At 44.4% G+C, this 17,641-nt stretch overlaps 1 protein-coding gene across 6 annotated transcripts in view; it reads left to right on the top strand.

Annotated features, from left to right (window-relative positions):
- Window positions 1-17,641, top strand: part of RHOBTB1 (Rho related BTB domain containing 1) — a 67,625-nt gene that overhangs the window by 28,321 nt on the left and 21,663 nt on the right. The window contains exon 1 of one of the 6 annotated variants that reach the window (XM_053388354.1): window positions 7,231-7,286. The exons of the other annotated variants lie outside the window; for them this stretch is intronic. The gene's annotated coding sequence lies outside the window, so the exon portion shown is untranslated. Of the gene's footprint in view, window positions 1-7,230; window positions 7,287-17,641 lie in introns of those variants that run through there. 6 annotated transcript variants of the gene reach the window in all.

Here is a 17,641-nt window from a genome sequence, read left to right as displayed (position 1 = left end):
GAGCTACAAGCCCAAACCCCATTGGCTATGCAGAACCAGTTGTGTGGTTCTTGCAATTCTGGGATTTTTCATCTAAGCTCACCTTTCAGTTGCTGATAATAAGTTTGCATTGGCCTTTTTTGTTTAGTACTGGTGGCTTAGTACATTGCAACTTGGGTGATGTCTGCATGGGCAGTATTTTAGTAGTTTAATACAGTCTATAGTGGTGGTAGTATTTTACTCTGTTAGTCCAGTCATATGGGAGGAGACAGATGTAACATTTTTACAGTTCTTCATCCACAGTAGGAATTTGATTTCACAGTTTCCTTGATACAGGTTTTTAGACTTGCCCTTTCCCTTATGCCTAAGGCAAGGTATCCCCCTTAGATATGAAATATATAGGACATTTCATGCATGTATACTCATATATGTTCATCCTTCAATTTACACATTCTGTCAGCAGTTTATAAACACTGTGAAGGATTGAGAGAAGGGAAGATATGTTAGCAACACCATAAGCATTAGCCAAAAGACATCTGGCTTTCTCTCAGCAGGCTTACAGAACTAAGAATAAACCGTGTCACAAAAATGCACATGCATTTTCAAGGCATGGGCAGTTATTTCAGACTACTTCCATCACACTTAAAATGTAATAGCTTCAGTGTCTCTCGCCCAGCAATTGTATACTGGGTAGGAGAGAAAAAGAACCAGGAATGAAGGCAGCCTCGTATATTATGGCTCTCCCACGTGGAAGCTGCAGAAATGGCTTTTATGAGTCAGTCATAATATTTGCAAGCCTCTTAACTGTGTGCACATCTCTGGTTGTATGGCAAATCCCCATGCACAAAACTGCATGTTTCTGATAGAAGCTGGTATCAAAACCTATCACACCATCAGGCAGAAGCATGTGATCAAAAGTTCACAAACATTAGAGCCCCTAAATGGGGGCTGTAATGTATGGGTGACCCTCAGAAGTTATCACAGAAAGCAGGGCTGTAGGACAATGAAAAGCAACAGGAACAAGTAGCAAAAGCAATGGGAGGGATAAGGAGATGTGTTGCATCAGGCTGGGAGGGAAGCTTATGCAAACATAGAAGAGGTTTGCTGTGCCATTCCTTGATTTGGACGCTTTGGCCATCCCTGCTGCTTTATATCATTCTTCTTTGAATTCACTCTCCTGATGCAGAGAGCTTTGTGAGAGGTGACTAGTGCCTTAACTGCTTGTTTTTGAAAGGCAATCAAAGCCCTAATTAAAGCATACAATTTAAATTCTTTCTATATTTCAGTATTGCACTTGAATACACTGTTCAAAGATTGCAAAATATATAATGCATTTTTCAAAGTCACAAAATACTAATTTACTTAGGTGCTAGCAAGTTTAAAATTAAGTGGTTCCTGTGTTTACTCTTCGTCTCCCTGCTTGCTGTGTCCTTAGGTCAACATACACTCTGTCACTGAGCAGATTAGTATAGATTAAGAGGGTAAAATCAGGCATGTTCCAGTTTTGGGGGAGAGAAGGTGTAGGATGACATATTTTATGCCCACTCCTACAAAGGTTATGCATATTTTATTCAGGAATAGTTATGTGAGGGTCAGAGCAATCCAAACAAGGGACTGGGGATGTAATCTCATGGACTGGAACCGGCTGGGGAACCCAAAAGGGAAGAAGGCTCAGAGACCAGGGACTGGGGATGGGACAACGGAGAGGGAGAAGACTAGGAGGGGAAGGTGTTGGAAGCTGAAGATTTAACAGGGCTTAGTGAGCTGAGAGAGTCTGTGGCAGAGACAAGGCTAGGATCAGATGCAGGAGCTGAAGCAAAAGAGTGGGGTGAGAGGGGCCAAGAGGCAGAGATGAGTCAAGTTGGTGAAGGGTGACAGGTGTTTCCAGTTCCTGCTGTGAACAAGCTCTGCTCCCCTCTTGTCTCCCAGAACCAGAAAAGGCTTGAAAAGAGTAGAGTAGAGATCAGTGACGCAGAAGTGCAGTCTACTGGGGAAAAACCATGGAGAGGAGGGGACTTAGCCAGCTGTGGGGAGATGGGCGCTGTGGCGATCACACAGGGTCCCCGGACATTTGACGGTCTATTGATCCCTGTGCCACCACTATGATTGCTTCTCCGCTGCCACCAACCCGTTTCTCTCGGGTACACACAGAGTCCAGACAGTTGTTAACATTAAATCAAATAAGCAAGTTTATTTTATAAGCATTAACAAGGTTATGGTTTCAGATAATTTTTTTGTCAGTTTCTTAATCTTAGTTTCTTTACTGACCTATACCTTCCTAATAACTTCTAACTGATTATCCCAACTGTCTATCTGACTCCTCCTAACAGTTTCTCTCACTCTCTCACATCAAAACTAGACCAACCCACAGACTTATCCTCCCTCTTCCATCTCCATCTCCCAAATGACTTCCCAACAACTCCAACTCTAACTCTAACTCCTCCCCTTGGGTTCCCACTGGCCAATCACTTAACACTCATTTAACCCTTTCCTTATGACCCACCTAGGAGGGCAAACGCCACAGGGACCTTCAGTCTCTGCAACTGCTTCATGAGGGCAAGACCTACCGGAGATGAGTTGCTGTGCTCATTAGGCCTGACACTACTGTGTTGATCGTGTTTTTCCTAATAGTTAACTCCAGCTTGCACAGTGTGATTTACTGCTGGCTAACCCACGACAGCTGCATCCAAAACACTGCTGAATCCAAAAATCTGCTGGCCTGGCCAGAAGGTGGGCAAGCGGGGAGTTTTTGTGTTTTTTCTGTACCAGCTCCTGGCTGCTACAACAGAAGGTTAGAACAGTTTTGGATCTGTTAGATTCATGGCTGACTCAGCTACCCACCTCCCAACTATTTTGGGGTGCAATGTCTGTGGCTGCTCACAGCTGTACTTGTCCACTGTCCATGATTTGGGTGCAGAATTGCCCACCTAATCTTCCCGCCACCATCCCCAGCAGCACTGACTGAGGCTTAGAATTGTGCTGTAAAAGTTATTTCCTTATGGAAAATGTTGGTAAAATTGACTTACCTCAATGTTGAAAAGCAATAATGAACTTTTCTTAATCTTAATCAAGGGTTTTTCATAGCTGCCAAGCTGTGACATTCAAAATCAAACATGCCTGCATCTTTTTTCCAGTGGGGATAAAAGTAGCTGGGTAGAGATTTTCAGCAATAAAACAGCACAAGGATAAAGGGTTAAGAAGCTCCCCCCCCCCCTTTCTTGTTTTGCTGGTCTTCTGCTTCATCATGTAGCCTCAGTGTATGTAAGAGGGAAAATGGTCTGGAAAAAGAGTTGCATAACAGCACATAACATGTGCTTTCATCCTTGAGATCACTTAACGTGGAATGGCTAGTGCAAAGCACTCCCTAACAATGATGTTAAACTACCAGAGGAATAGTAAAATCGTGGATTTTCCCACACTTTATAATGGTATTTATGGGTGAAATGGGGGTTTTGGTCTGCATCTGTGATTATGAGTTTGTAATGTTGACTCTTCCCACCCCCCCACCCCCCACTGGCTGCTGAGTTAAATAGCATGGAGGACAGATTTTGGACTTTATGGTACTTCCTCTTCCATTTGTGCAAAACACCTCTCTCTGATACACGTATATGCACATACATACATACTCTTCTCTCCCTGCAACCTATTACTTTGTGTTTTCTCCTCTTCTGTTTTAATTTTGTGCCGTGCAGAACTGATCTGGTGTCTTGGTACTATTTGAGGGTTATATTTTCCATTCGGTTTCTGATCAAACCATGTTCTAGCATGCTCATCATCATGAATTCACGTTCAATTTATTTCCATTCTGCTTGACTGAGGCTTTGTTACAGTAGACATGCATGAGGTATGGGAAAGGTTCCTGGCCTCACTAATTGTCAGGCATAATATAAGAAGGTTATAAAAATTGTTCAAACTATAGATCATAACACAAATATAAGAAGTCATGCTCATCTTTTTAGGACTGCCTCTCTCCATAAGAACCTATCCAGACCCTTATATCATACTCTGAGTCGTTCTTCTTGTGCCTCCTCCATGAGAGGTCAGGAGGGTGGCAAAATGAGAATGGGCCTTTTCTGCAGTGGTACCCTTCATTCTATCTACACCTTTAAAAGGTAAAGGTAAAGGTACCCCTGCCCGTACGGGCCAGTCTTGACAGACTCTGGGGTTGTGCGCCCATCTCACTTAAGAGGCCAGGGGCCAGCGCTGTCCGGAGACACTTCCGGGTCACGTGGCCAGCGTGACAAAGCTGCATCTGGCGAGCCAGCGCAGCACACGGAAACGCCGTTTACCTTCCCGCCAGTAAGCGGTCCCTATTTATCTACTTGCACCTGGGGGTGCTTTCGAACTGCTAGGTTGGCAGGCGCTGGGACCGAGCAACGGGAGCGCACCCCGCCGCGGGGATTCGAACCGCTGACCTTTCGATCGGCAAGCCCTAGGCGCTGAGGCTTTTACCCACAGCGCCACCCGCATCCCACCTTTAGGTGCCAGGCAAAAACATTCCTCTCCAACCAGGCCTTTGGGTAATTAATATCCAATACGCCTTTAAACGCATTGTGGGAGAAGGGGTGGTGGTTATTAAGTATTATGTGTTTTTAATCTTACATTTTTGTGTAGTGAACTACCCGGAGATCTACAGATCTTTAATTAATTAAAAATAAAAATAAAAGATGCTAATCTGCCACTGCAGCCTCTAAGTTCGATATCACATGACATTTAGCAGAGGCATGCTGGTAAAACATGGTATATTATGTGCATTTATTCATCACAACAAAATAGAGAGGAATAAATTATGGAATTTCAGTTTATATATCATCATAATACTTAATAGTATGGGGAGGGGGAGGACAAGTGTAGGCTGTCACTTGAGTATGAAAGTAGAGGGATATTCTTGTATTTTAATCTGTAAGGGTTGGGACACGTGTTTTGTGTGTAACTTCCCTTCTAAATAATATGCATTATTTGTGTGAACAAGCTGGGCATAAGGCTTTGACCTCCCCCTTCCCTTTTTCATTTCTTTAAGGCTTTTGGCTCAGAACAATAAAGAATTACATCAAATTGTCAAAAATAATTAGACTAGTAAGATTTATTGGCAGGTGCCACAGAATAGTCTGTGTGCCTGGTATTGTTTTAATATTTGCTTGTTTGTTTTAGTTTTTAGTATTTTAGATGTGTACAGTGGTACCTCGGGTTAAGAACTTAATTTGTTCTGGAGGTCTGTTCTTAATCTGAAACTGTTCTTAACCTGAAGCACCACTTTAGCTAATGGGGCCTCCTGCTGCCGCTGCGCCAGCGCTGCACAATTTCTGTCCTCATCCTGAAGCAAAGTTCTTAACCTGAGGTAATATTTCTGGGTTAGCGGAGTCTGTGACCTGAAGCGTATGTAACACGAGGTACCACTGCACATGTTTATATAACATATACTAATAATATAATATAATAATATGTTATATACCAGTAACGTTAGTTTATATACTGATAATCATGATTATAAATAAATGCATACTTAGAGGGAGTTTAGTTTTGTTAAACTACTTTTACTTGATTAGTGGATTCAATTTCATTCTATTTTAAAGGACTGTTTCAATGCTTTGCTGCATATCTGTTCCATTTTGTTAATGGAGCATATAGAGTAGTCTTTAGAATGTGACGTGCTCTTTGTAGTGATATGAAGCTCTTGAAATTCAGAGAGGCTGGGTGTGCTCTCATCTGGCATCTTGCCTGTTCTGAACCTGGAATCAGGCATATAGAAGATAGGCTTTATCTCTGTGTAGTGAAGTCATGTACCTAGGTCACATCTACCACACTATCCATTGAAAGTACTTTTAAAAGGCATGGCTCCCCCCCCAAATAATAATAAGAATAATAATGGGAACTATAGTTTGTTAAGGGTGCTGGCCTCCGGGCTATAATTCTCAACACCCTTAAGAATCCTAAGATTTTGCGGGGGAAGCCATAAGTGTTAAAGTGATACATGAATGTGGCTTATTGGGTTTTTAGCTATTTAGACTTCAGCTTCAAGAGCCTATCACAATCACTGGCATAAGAAAAGTTCCTCCTTTTCTCTGGTGCACTGCCTGCTTCAAAGACTCAGCTGTGGGAGTTTCCTCTCTTGGCACTGCAAGGGTTTCTCGACAAGTGATTTGTTGATGCAGTTGCCCATTTACGGAATTGTGTAGCAGAACTCAAAGAAGGACCACCGTTGACTCAATTTTAATTCATGCCTTTCTAGGAAAGTATATACAGATTAAAGCATTTATTGCTTCTAAGTATCATATATATTTTTTTATGGAAAGTTCGGATTTGGAGAAGGCTGCTTAGGTGTCATTATGCTAGGCTTAATGCATGCATCCCTTTTTATGCTTTACCTAGTATTCTTGCTAATATTATTCTGAAATGTGCAGTGCTAATTTTTTTTATATCAGGAAAGCTCTTTTCAATCTCCAAGGAAGTATTATAGCAAAACCTTGTGCAGATGAACTTCAAAATAAAAATAAAAATGTATTGAGCTGCATTCTGTACCTCTGAGTTAGTCGTCCAGTTTTCAGTGGGTACCTCTTGAACAGTAGAATGACAAGCAACCACAGCGTGTGACTTACAGAAGGAAGATGGAAACACATTGCAGGCAACAGCAGCATGTGAGAATGAACTGGAGCAACGGTCAGCTTTGAGTTTTTATTCAAAATCAGGGATAGGGGAGGGAAATGGTAAGTTTTACTTACGTGAAGATTACTAATGTTTTCTGTGGGTGCAACTTGATGGTGTGTTCATTTCCTTTGTTGCATTTAAAGACAAATGGGAAGAGTATATTTTCTGATGAAAATTTCTAGTTAGGACTGCTTCACACATCACTTTTTTCCTATATGGAGATAACCATAAAGAAAAGAGCAGATCATATCACTTGAGAGTTTTTGTAGCAAATACGCTGATGGAGTAAGACAAATGGTGTGGTTTTGGTGAAAATAACAGTACTCTGCAGCTCAATACTAGTTAATATGCTCTTCAGTATACAGGGCTACCTCAGAAAAAAATGTTAGTTGTGAAGCAGCCCATGGTTAGTACAGAAATTAAGTATTCTCATCTTCTAGAGCTGTCATTGAACAATATAAGTTGAAAATGACCTGTTTCCCTCAAGAGCTGCTGCTGTTTTTCGTACTGACTTCAACTGAAATCTCATGTTACGCAAGTTCTTTGGGGGGAAAACCAAACACCTCTGCATGCTCCTCACTATCAAAATCTGAATATATATTTCAGGGTGTTTTGACAGTTTCGCACATAACACCTCTACTTAAGAAGCCTCACTGCTCTCGGTAAAGTATAGAATTGATTTTTCTTTCCTGCTCCCATCCAGGCTGGTGCATGGTCTTGCCATGCCTTTGTTGGATGTCTTTTTGGCCCCTCATATTGTAGTCTACTCCTTGCATTGCAGTCCCATTTGTTGTGAGAGTGCACTCATAGGCTGTAACTGTGGGCACCATGATAAACCATTGTTTATCATGATGGGGAAAAACCTGCAGCAAACCTTGGGGTCAAATGTTTCCCCTTTCCCACTCCTCCTTGGAGTGCAGCCATGAGGAGGAGTTTGGAAGCTTTCACTTCTGTTTTTGATTAACCACAGTTTTAGCATTACATTTACCCCCTAAACTGTGGTTAGCCTTAACTGTGGTTTGAAACAAGCTTCATAACCCATTATTTGACATTTACTTCTTTCATAGAAACCACAATTAAGATTAATCACAGTTTGTCAGATTCTGGTGAGATAACAAGCTACGGTTAATTTTTAAAAAATGGAAATGACAGCTTCCAAGCTACTCCTTATGAACACACCAGAGAGTAACAGGGATCACATAACCCCAAGGCTAGCTGTGGCACATTCCTGTCACAGTAAACAATGGCCTGAACGCAGCCATAGTCATTCATTTTCAGATCATTTGGTTATGCCTCCCAGTCACTTATGAACTTCATCTTCATATGGTGGCTGCTGCTACATTTTACTGAAACTTTTAATATTGTGAAGACACTGCCTTGCTTACAAGCTATCTGTGCAAGCCTTTTTGGTTCTCTCTTCCCCAGCACTGAAATGTGTGCATGAATGCTGTTTGCATTTATTAATGGGGAAAATTGTGCCTCGGTTAACTCATTTGTAAAAGCAGATTTTCTCCATCATAAACAATATAATGGAGTTGACAGATAGTTGGTCCGGCTTTTTTTCAGAGCTATGCTGATCAAATACTTAAGCTTCATTAGGCATATCCATACTACAGCTTCCCCCAAAGCATGCTGGGAACGGTATCTTGGCAAGGGTGCTAAGAATTCTCTGCTGGAGATCCTTAGTCATTTCCTCGCCCCAAAGAACTGTATTTCCCTGGTGAGAGAGAACGACTGTTAAATATTAGATATTGTAATGGTGGTTTTGGCCTAGGCTAAATTATGCAGGAGAGCGGCCATAGATCAGTGGTATAAAACATCATTTGCATGTCGAAAGTCAAGCCCCGGCATTCCCACCAAAGGGAACCCAGGCAACCAGCCCTTGCGGTCTGTAACATTTGTACTGTTTATAATGGTGTTATATGTTTTATTGTATACATACATTGCTGTCTACCACCCCAACATATTGCAGTATATAAATACTTTTATGAATATAGAAACATAGGAAGCTGCCACATACCAGGCCAGGTCATTTGTGGATGTAGCTCTGTGCTATCATCACTGACTGTTTGCAGCTTCCCAGGGTTTCAAGTAGGAGTCTTTTCCAGCCCTACCTGGTGACACCAGGGATTATCTGGGGACCTTTTGAGTATGAAGCATGTGTTCTGCCACTGATCTATGGATGTTCCCTGGGACAAATCCTTACTTCTGTAAGGTAGAGCAGGCAGCGCTGGACATGACTGACCAACATTAACTTTATCCCTGGGCCACTGAGGAATTTACATGTTTACTGCAGCAGGCAACCAAAGTGTGAGGGGGAGATGTACACCTCCAGAAATGCAGGGTGCTGCAGCTAATCTGATTGGACAAGTTTTTAGGGGTGGCATACCTCCACATATTGCATGTTTTACTGCAACGGACACCTACCAGAAGCTGCTGCACCCCCTGTGTTGTTTGTTGTGCCTCTGAGTCAGAGAAGCTTCAGCTGGGATTTCCACCTTCCCACCCCAAGTATTTGGTCATAATAATAGGCTATACATGGGGAAAGGAGAAATGCAGCAGTAATGTGCAGAGTTGCACTAAGCCTTTCTCTTTAGCAGTTGCACAATGAGATAAATATTAACAGCGAAGAGGGTGTTTGCTCCAGAATAGGTAATAGGATGAGTTCCAGAGTAGGCGATACAGCCTCTATGACCCCTCCCCTTCTTTCTCTAGTACTCTCTTTCCTACCAAAGGGAAAAAATGCACTCCATGATGTAACAAGACAAGTTGTGCTATCAAAATTGTTTAAAAGCAAGCAGTCTGATGCACCATTGCACAGTACAACCTGGTTGCATAATTGAGGCTTCTGGTTATGGATTTGGTTGTCCTTGTTACAAAATTTGGATTTGAAATCCGTTGGGGTTGGCAATAATTAATCTCTATCAGTACTGAAAGTGCAGTGTACCTTGCCTTACTAGAAATACAAATACTGAAGGTCAGGTGATACTATACGCAGCATAAAATAACATTAGAGTGCTGTAGTCAGCTGGGTCAAGTGTCCCTGCAATCTTAAGGTTATGTATGGAATAGGTTTTGCTGTGTTAAACTATTGTGCAGCCTGATTCTATGTGTGTTTACTGGAAATGCCATTGAGTTCCATGAGACTTCAAGTGAATGTGCAAAGGACTGGGGCTTTAGTACCATTTTGACAGCACAAAACAACCCCTGAAATTTCAGTCTTGTGTGGTTTTGACCTGATAAATTTATAGTCCAGATTTCCTCAGCTGAAATGCTTGGCCCTTTGAGGAGAGTGGTTCATGCAGGGGGGCGGGGAATGAGAAGTTAGCTGATACCAACACCATTTAAATGACATTTATACCACTTTAACAGTCATATAGCTTCCTTCAAAGAATTGTGGGGACTGTAGTTGACCACTCAAAGAACTACAATTCTCAGCAACCTTAGCAGGCTACAGTTCCCAGGATTCTTTGGGGAAAACAATGTGTTTTAAATACAGTTGTACCTCAGGTTAAGTACTTAATTCGTTCCGGAGGTCTGTACTTAACCTGAAACTGTTCTTAACCTGAAGCACCACTTTAGCTAATAGGGCCTCCCGCTGCTGCTGTGCCGCCGGAGCCTGATTTCTGTTCTCATCCTGAAGCAAAGTTCTTAACCTGAAGCACTATTTCTGGGTTAGCAGAGTATATAACCTGAAGCGTATGTAACCTGAGGTACCACTGTATATTTTGTGGATGTGGTTTGTGTCTCCTTAACCCTTCTACAGCAGCACAATTTTATTTATAATTATGAGGATGGAAACATATCTGTATTGCAGGGATAACTTAAGATTTCAGGCCTAAGTAGGCAGCGCATTACAAATGTCTGGTGAATTTCTACCTCCTGTAAGGGGTCTTGGTGGAGAGAAGACACCAAGCAGGTGAGAATTCGAAACTTAAAAGGTTTGAGATTCAGTTAGGTAGCCGTGTTGGTCTGACGCAATCAAAACATATAAGAAAATTCAGATACCTGAAGAAGTGTGCATGCACATGAAAGCTTATACCAAGAACAAATTTAGTTGGTCTCTAAGGTACTACTGGACAATTGTTTTTAATTTTTTATGTGTTTTAAAAGGTTTGAGTTACACTCATATGAATTAAGCTGTCATATAGTCCTGGCGAATATAAAATGCTTGAAATGCAAGCAACTGATAGCAAATGTTAGCATAGGTTAAGCCCCAAGTAAGTGGTGCAGTTTCTTCCAACTGTGTTTCTACAAACTGTGGGATAGTTTTAGTGAGGTGCCCAGAGAAGAAGATCTGACTCTGAAGTAGCCTCCCAAAAGCATAAGGGAAATGAATGTGTTTGCCACAAACTCTTGAAGCCTTAGATTAGCAGTACCCGGAGGTCCAGCGGTCCGCCAACCCCGTGGCCAGAGGGGAAAAACAATTCCAGAGACTTCTTGGTCAGAGAAAAGAGATTTATTGAGATCTGCGCAGAGGCAGCCAGTGGAGTCCTCTCCAAAGACTGGCTACGCCCAATTTCACATTTGCAAACTTTCTTATACCTTGAAAACACCCTTCCCTCCCCCAAGCTTCCCCAAAACCTTCTCCAATCAGCTGGCAAGTTTTAGCTTACTCCCTAATATGGCATATGGCTAGCTAAGCCCCCTCCCTCCCTTGTTTGTGTGCTCCTTGTCTCTTGCGTTTCTGCAGCTCCCTGCTAGCCGGCAGAAAGAGGAAGTAGCTCCCAGCTTGCAATTGCGGTTTTTTGCTAGCTGCTTAACCACAACTGCAGAAGTTAGCTTAGGTGCAGATAGTATTGAGATTAACCCTTTCAATTCCCTCCTCTTCTTTTGGACAACCTATCTCCTAGGTTCGTCCTGGTCTCTTGGGTTTATAATCCTGGGGGAGAACAATAAGGGCCATGATATTTTTATTTTTTTTGCATCACACCTTGTAAGCATTGCACCAAGCAGGGTATACAGAGGCAAAGAAGCAGAAGGATTAACAGCGGCCCTGCTAATAATACCACAATATGCCTGAGCCAACTGCCATGAGGCAGCCAGGAATATAACCAACGCCATAGATCACCTCCTGTAGTTTTCAGCGGGTTCCTGGCTATCATTGTTTCCATGTGATCAATGGTGGCTGAAATGCTGACATTATTATCTGGGACATATCTATTTTATTGCTGAAGGGCCCACTGATACTCGTGCTCTATCAGCTGCCTTGCTTCTTGGGAGGTTGTGTCCCACCTCTCCAAGGAGGAGCCTATTATCTTAACCAATTTTCCCACCTGTCCTTGTGGATGCTCAATACTCTCATGATTTCTTCCCAACACACTGTATCCGAAAGGGGCTTCTCCCTCTACATATATTAACATACACCCACAGGAATATATATCCACCCTTGCAGAGGCCTGACACACGGAGTGACCATATCAAAGAGTTCTGGCCCCAATATCAAAAGTCCTGGCGGTGCCTTAAAATTTGCTGGGGAAAAAAGTCTCTACGTTGGGGACGCTGCCCGCGGGCGTCCCTCCCATCCACTTGTCCAGTCGTCTGGCGCTCTTCTGGAGATGGTTAGCTTCAGAGGATCATCAGGATTTGGTGTAACTGTCCAGTCTAAAATAGCCTTCTTCACTTAAGTGTGGTGGACCCAAGGGGTGAGGTCAGCAACTTCAACAGCAGTGGGCCTGGGTCCACCTGTTAGAAAAAGAGAAAATCTCGGGAGAATGACTGCACATAATTATCAAACTGCACATTTTGACTAGCATGGGGGGTTATTGCAAAACTGAGTGGACAAAGGCTGGTCCATTGTCAGATCCTATTGACCTAGGTAGCCCATAGCGGGGAATGATCTCCCTAAGCAGGCACCTGGTTACTTCAAATGCCTTTTCAGTTCTGGTAGGCCAGGCTTCAACCCATCCTGTATACGTGCAGATCGCCACGAACAGGTAGCGGTATGGTCCACAGCGGGGCAATTCAGTGAAACCCACAACAAGGTCTTCCATGGGTGCAGTTCCCCTATGCTGAATCCCCGGGGGAGCTAAGGGTCCGGTTCTGGGATTATTCTTTTGACACAGCAGGCATTTCCTGGAGATCTGGGCTGCCAGTTGATAAAGGTGGGCTATGTAGAAGCACTGCTTCAGCTGTCTGGTTGTGGCATCTGGTCCCATGTGGGTGGACTCATGGTATCTCTGAGTAATCTGCCGAGAAAGGGACTCTGGAATCCATATTCTGTCATCATGAATAAGGTACCATCCTTCTTTGGACATGGTCAGCCCCTGGGCATCTGCAGTGTCCCTCTCCTTTTGGTGTATATTGGCTTATCAGCGGTGTTCAAGATCCTTCCAGGGACCAGTGCTCCAATAACTGACGCGGGAGCTGGTTCCCGGGCTGCTTCCTTGGCCACTCTGTCTGCTAGTCGGTTTCCTCTGGCCACTTCTCCTAGTCCAGTTTTGTGTCCATAACAATGGATAACTGCCACTGCCTTGGGCTCCCATACAGCATCCAGAAGGTTCAATAAGGCTTGTGGGTGGGCCACCTGGTTTCCTCTGGAGGTAAGCAAACCTCTTTCCTTCCATAAGGCTCCATGGGCATGTAAAGTCAGAAAGGCATACTTAGAGTATAAATGTTTATCTTCTGTCCCTTTGCTAGGGTCAGGGCTCTGGTGAGCGCTGTTATTTATGCCAGCCGGGCCGACGTTCCAGGCGGGAGTGGCTGCACTTCGATCACTTGGTCTTCCAAGGCTACCACTGCATAGCCTGCCTTCCGCTGTCCAGCCTTAACAAAGCTGCTTCCATCCACAAACCATGAAGGCCAATGGGGGTTTGCCTCCTCTTTGAGGTCAGGCCTGCTAAAATATTCTTCATCCATTACTTCAATGCAATCGTGCATCTGCTCCTCACCTTCTCCTACTGTCAACAGGGTAGCTGGGTTGAGGGCGGTGGTGACCTGAAACTTCAAACGCGGATGCAGCAGTAACATCTGGCACTTTCTCATCTTCGCTTAGGAGAGAAAATAGGTACCCTTCATGTCAAGCAGAGCTGGGGCTGCATGCGGGGTCACACAAATGGTGTCTTGGCCAAAAGTAAATTTGTCTGCTTTGTTCAGTAGGGTGGCTACTGCCACAACTGCTCTCATGCACGGCGGTAAGCCTTGTTCTGTAGGCGTCAGGCGCTCAGATAGGTATGCCACTGGCTGTTGCCAGCTTCCCAATTTTTGGCACAAAACCCCTTTCGCTGTCCCTTGGTCCTCATCCACAAATAGAGTAAAGGGTTTCTCAGGGTTTGGGATGCCAAGCGCTGGGGCTTGCTGTAGTGCCCTCTTCAAATCCACGAAGGCTTGCTGTTGTTCTGTGCCTCAAACAAAGGGGTCTCTCTCAGTTCCTCTGGTTGACTCATGTAGAGGCTTGGCAATGATGCTGTAATTAAATATCCATATCCTACAAAATCCTGCAGACCCCAGAAAGCCACGGAGTTCTTTGGTTCTGGTATCAGGATAATAGCCTGCTTCCTTTCTTCACTGGTAACAAAGGGGTCTTCCACTGTGATTGGCATTGCCTCAAGATCCTATGTTGGAGCAGTCGCTCTAGATGCACCCACACTCCTTCAGTCGCCCTTCGTGGGATGGGATACTTATTTACTGCAACAGGATTGGCAAATGGCTTGGGCTTCACAATTATTGGTGGGATATTCTTTGCCATTCCTGGGGGGTTGCCTTCAGCCCATACCGTGGGGTTCACTTGTTCCAGAATACTGGCGGGGATGGGTCCCTCCTCTTCTTTTACCATCATGAGGCGCCAGTACTCTCTCAAGGGTGCCTCCACAACCAGTTCCCCAAGTGACATAGTGGACAATGTGGCTTCTCCCGATGGCTTAAAAGTAATTTGGGCTTGCAACTTTACCAACAAATCTCTTCCTAATAATAGAATAGGGCATTCTCTCTCTTCCAGTGCCCTTCCTGTCGGCAGATGGCGCACTGATTCCTCCCCAGGCGGCTTCGCCCTCCTCCCCGGGCACTTCCTCTTTCCTGAGGGGTGGGTGTGGTAGCCTGTAATGCCATCAACTTCCTTGTTTGATACTTCTCCTTTTTTCTCTGGGCCTCCTCATCTCTCTGATTGTAAGTGATTTGAGCTATTTCCAACATCTATTCCAGCCCATGGCCGATGCACCCCTCAGGCTTCTGGATTTTTTCTTTTGGCGAATATCGGACGCTGCCTGAGCTACAAAGGCAGCCTTTATAATGGGGCGTTGGCAATATCATCTGGGTTCTCCTCAAAGGTAGGGTTCTAATTTCTCCAATTGCACACATCAGCACTTGAAAAAGGCACATGTTGGACTGTATAAGTGCATGGTGGTGCTTCCCCACCCTGTCCTGGGGGGCTGGTGGGTCATACACTCTGCGTAGAGGCATCATTGCAGTCCCACCCTTTTTCTGTGCCTTATGGGACTTATGGAGGGACGCCCTGGTTGCTGCTTCTATTCATTCCTTCTGCCATTTCTTCCCTTGTGTTGGGGAACATCCTGCTGCTGCCAACAAATGGGAACTAACATCCACTTCTTTCGCATAGGGTTGTACATACTGTTGCAATCTCAATTGTCTGATACTGTGTCCACATTTTTCCTTTCTTTGCTAACTCAATTAGTCCCTTCATAAACTCCTCATCATCCTCTTCCTCTTTGCTCTCTAATTCATCAACCTTGGAGGGTTCAGGCTGAGGGCCGGCTCCTCCCTGGTCCTGGGGCCCTGGGCCTGGGGGATTCGCTAGAGGGGCAGCTGGTGGAGCATAGGGTGGCGGCGGTTTAATGACTTTCCCCTCTTCTCCTTCCTCTCCTTCCGGCTCTGATATCACCGGGGGCTTTTCTGACTTCCCTGCCGGTTGGACTGCACAAATTGTATTTTGTGGGGCGTCGCCTCGGCAGGCTTTCAGCCACGGTGGATTATTTTCTACATTGATTTTCCAGGTAGAAATATAAGGGATCTGGTCTGGGTGGACGTTCAAGATATTTTGATATAGTGGGTTGATTAGTTGCAAATTAAATCTGCCCTCCGAGGGCCAATTAGTTCCTTGGGTGGGCCAATCAACCTCACATAATGTCCTCATCCTCTCTCTTCTCAATTTGAACCCAATCATCATGCTTCGTAGCTGCTTTCCAGTTGGTTAAAAAACATTTCAGAGGACTACGTTAGCTTGCCCCAGACCCCATTTTTTTTCAGATACTCCGCTCCTAACCAGGCTTAAGATCCTTTCACACACCAACCACTACAGACTGTGACTTGGCGAACTCGCGTTGCTAAGAAATGCACAGCCCTGCAATCGCTCGGCCAAGGGGACGCTAAGCCCCGGCCCACACTTGACAATTCAGCCACTGGAGTATCTGACATGCAACATACAAAACACACCCCAATATAATTCCAACATGCAACACACAAAACACACCAAAATAATTTTCCCTCTGTTTCCCCTTTCCCCAACCTTACTGGCGGCACTCTACTGCTCACAGCCAGACCCTTTCCTGGCGGCACTCTACTGCTCACGGCCAGGGGAAGCTGATCAGGCTTCCTACCACGCCCTTTCCCTTGGGCTTACCTGTTCCGCTGCGGACCCCTCCTTCGGCCGTCCTCTTTTCTCTCCCGACTGGGTGTCTCGGCTCAGGCACAGCGTGGCGATCTCCCCCTACGAACTGGCAGGGTGCGCGCTGGAGATTGCGAGCGCTGGTCCTGGTTGCTCACCCGGTCGAGTCTGGCCCCTCGGTCCACCTTTCGTGGGGTGGGGACCCATCCCGGACGAGCCCCCAAAATGAAGCCTTAGATTAGCAGTACCCGGAGGTCCAGCGGTCCGCCAACCCCGTGGCCAGAGGGGAAAAACAATTCCAGAGACTTCTTGGTCAGAGAAAAGAGATTTATTGAGATCTGCGCAGAGGCAGCCAGTGGAGTCCTCTCCAAAGACTGGCTACGCCCAATTTCACATTTGCAAACTTTCTTATACCTTGAAAACACCCTTCCCTCCCCCAAGCTTCCCCAAAACCTTCTCCAATCAGCTGGCAAGTTTTAGCTTACTCCCTAATATGGCATATGGCTAGCTAAGCCCCCTCCCTCCCTTGTTTGTGTGCTCCTTGTCTCTTGCGTTTCTGCAGCTCCCTGCTAGCCGGCAGAAAGAGGAAGTAGCTCCCAGCTTGCAATTGCGGTTTTTTGCTAGCTGCTTAACCACAACTGCAGAAGTTAGCTTAGGTGCAGATAGTATTGAGATTAACCCTTTCACTCTTATATTAAAGCCCTCTGCTCTATGGGTTTGCAGTCATTTATATAACGCACACATGCACCTGTCTACTAATAACATAGACATACAGCACTATCTGCATTGCATTCTATTGCAGATTATTTTTAGGTATTGTTAAGAAGTGCTAGATAGAGCTGCTGTGTCCTCTGTGAAATGAGGAGAGCAGCAGTATGGAACAGGTAGATCATTAATGATTTAGAAGGCAAATGTTGGTATTCATACAGGTCTCGCTCTGTTAATTGCCCAAATGTGGAGGCACAACAAATAGGTGCTAAATTAAAGTTTAATAGAAATTAATTGGAATGGAATGGTTTGCATTTTTTAGTTTTTTTTATTGGTTCACCATTGCTGCTGTTACTCATGTTTGCAGGAATCTTGTAAGAGCATTTCCGCTTTCTAGCACTGTTATACTTGATACTTTACCTATTACGGTTTTGCAGTTACTATCCATGACTGAGAATTATGAACTGATCCCTTAATTTCCTTAATTATTTTGGTACCTGTTTCAGGAAAAGTGTTCAATCATATGTTTTGTATGTGTGTGTGTGTGTGTGTGTGTTTAAAAAAACATGCTTATATTGCCTGGAACACAACCCTAATTATGATATACCTACACACACACACACACACTATAATTACCATATCACTTGCTTCTAAAGATCTATTCCTTCTCTGTCTTATGTAGCACAGCTCTTTTTTGCAATAGCTATTTTTATTTAAAAGCTTCAGTGTGCAAAAATGTTAACAGGGCAT

Source organism: Podarcis raffonei, chromosome 5, assembly GCF_027172205.1.
Source record: "Podarcis raffonei isolate rPodRaf1 chromosome 5, rPodRaf1.pri, whole genome shotgun sequence".
Lineage (NCBI taxonomy): Eukaryota > Metazoa > Chordata > Lepidosauria > Squamata > Lacertidae > Podarcis > Podarcis raffonei.
This window is presented reverse-complemented; position numbering and strand designations above follow the sequence as displayed.